At 49.4% G+C, this 2,458-nt stretch overlaps 1 pseudogene; it reads left to right on the top strand.

Moving 5' to 3' along the window:
• Positions 1-594: 594 nt before the first annotated feature.
• Positions 595-822, top strand: LOC103251026 (annotated as a pseudogene).
• The last annotated feature ends 1,636 nt before the right edge of the window (positions 823-2,458 follow it).

The raw sequence follows: 2,458 nt of genomic DNA on the forward strand, positions 1-2,458 counted from the left end.
TCTTTCTCTCTGTAAACTGGAGATTTTCACAAATCTTTTGAGTTCCGCTATTTAAACTGTGGCCAAGCCGGGCTCGGTGGCTCAGTCTGTAATCCCGCACCTTTGGAGGCTGAGGTAAGTGGATTGCCTGAACCCGTGGGTTCGAGACCCGCCTAGGCAGGCGAGACCTCATCTCTACAATAAATAAAAAAAAATTAGCTGGGCGTGGTAGCACATGCCTGTAATTCCGGCTACTTGGAAGGCTGAGGCGGAAGGATCGCCGGAGCCCAGCAGGTCGAGGCTGCGGCCACTGCATTCCAGTCTGGGCAACAGTGAGACTCCAACTCAAAAAACAAAAACAAAAACAAAAACAAAACTGTGACCTGGGGACCAGCTGCACTGTCATCCCCAGAAAGCCTGTTGGGAATGCAGAATGGCAGATCCCACCTCATAGCCATTGATTTAGCATTTGCATATTAGCAAGATCCACAGGTGATTTGCATGCACACTTTAGTCTGAGAAGCACTGATTTAGAATGGAAGATAAGATGGCAGATGAGAAATGGAAGTGTAGGTGACTGTCCGAGACATCGCCACCAAGCTGGAAACCGGGGAGATGGCCGAGACTAACCCTAAGAACGTGCAGGATCTCACCTCGGTGGTGCATACACTCCTGCAAGATAAATTTCAGACCATGTCTGACCAGATCATTGGAAGAATTGATGATATGAGTAGTCGCATCGATGATCTGGAGAAAAACATCGCGGACCTCATGACACAGGCTGGGGTGGAAGAACTGGAGGGTGAAAACAAGGTTCCTGCCACACAGAAGAGTTGAAGATTGCTACTAATTTTTTTTTCTTTTTTTTGAGTTGGAGTCTCACTCTGTCACCCAGACTGGAGTGCAGTGGCCGCTCCCGGCCACCGCAGCCTCGACCTGCTGGGCTCCGGCCATCCTTCCGCCTCAGCCTCCCGCCTCAGCCTTCAAAGTAGCCAGAATTACAGGCATGCGCTACCACGCCCGGCTGATTTTTTGATTTATTGTAGAGATGAGGTCTCGCCAAGTTGCCCAGGCAGGTCTTAAACCCGAGGGCTCAGGCAATTCACTCACTTCAGCCTCCCAAAGGCGCGGGATTACAGGCTGAGCCACCGAGCCTGGCTTGATTGTTACTAATTTATACTGAAATCTGGAACATCATTTTTCCAAGTCAAGAGAAGACCGAATGGTTTTTTATAGCTAACTACTATGTGTAGACAGATTTTCTATTCTAAAGTGTGCAATCTTTTCACATACAATACAGTTAGTTTATAGAGTGATTGACACCCAGTTTCTTGAACATGGTAGCTTCACATCCTGGACCTTGGTCAGTTGTACTATTAATTATTAAACACTAAAATTTTGGCAGTTCCTGAGGAAAAAAAAAAAAAGATGGCAGATGAAGTTAGGCTTGGTGGCTCAGCCTGTAATCCCAGCACTTTGGGAGGCCGACGTGAGTGAATTGCCTGAGCCTGCGGGTTTGAGACCCGCCTGGGCAACTTGATGAGATCTCATCTCTACAATAAAAAAAAAAAAAAAAAAAAAAAAATTAGCTCGGCGTGGTAGCGTGCGCCTGTAGTTCCAGCTACTTGGAAGGGTGAGGAGGAAGGATCACCAGAACCCAGCAGGTCGAGGCTGCAGTGGTCGGGAGCGGCCACTGCACTCCAGTCTGAGTAACAGAGTGAGACTCCAACTCAAAAAAAAAAAAGATGGCAGAGAAAGAGTTGAAAACCTGTTCCTCTTGATAAGGGATCAATCAGCAAGGGTGGGACCTAAAAACATTCTTCTGAGTTGGATTTGGCCTTGTTGCCTGGACTACCAACAGCATGGTATTTATCCTTCTAGGGAGAGAACTCAGAAGACCGGATCATTTCCTTAACCTGCTCCTCTAAGTACAGGAGTTCAGACTGCTTCAAAATCTTGGGCTGTCAGGGTTGGGCGGGGCCTGAGATGCCATTGGTCCAGCCCAATCCCGAAGTGCTCCCTGCCCATCCCCATTTCATAGGCGGGCTCTGGGAAGGGCAGTGGCTTGCTCAAACTTACTGGTGGTGGCTTCAGTCCTGGCTGCCAGAAGTCCTCATCTTTTCCCTACGTTTTGGTCCATTCTTTTTTTTTTTCGAGTTGGAGTCTCACTCTGTCGCCCAGACTGGAGTGCAGTGGCCGCTCCCGACCACCGCAGCCTCGACCTGCTGGGCTCCGGGGATCCTTCCTCCTCAGCCTTCCAAGTAGCCGGAATTACAGGCATGCACTACCACGCCCGGCTGATTTTTATTTATTTACTGTAGAGATGAGGTCTTGCTGCCCAGGCGGGTTGGAACCCGCGGGCTCAGGCGATCCACTCACCTCCGCCTCCCAAAGGTGCGGGATTACAGGCTGAGCCACGGAGCCCGGCTTTTTTTTTTTTTTTTGAATTGGAGTCTCACTCTGTCGCCCAGACTGGAGT

This window comes from Carlito syrichta, unplaced genomic scaffold (assembly GCF_000164805.1).
Source record: "Carlito syrichta isolate Samal-C Ts95f unplaced genomic scaffold, Tarsius_syrichta-2.0.1 Scaffold135851, whole genome shotgun sequence".
Lineage (NCBI taxonomy): Eukaryota > Metazoa > Chordata > Mammalia > Primates > Tarsiidae > Carlito > Carlito syrichta.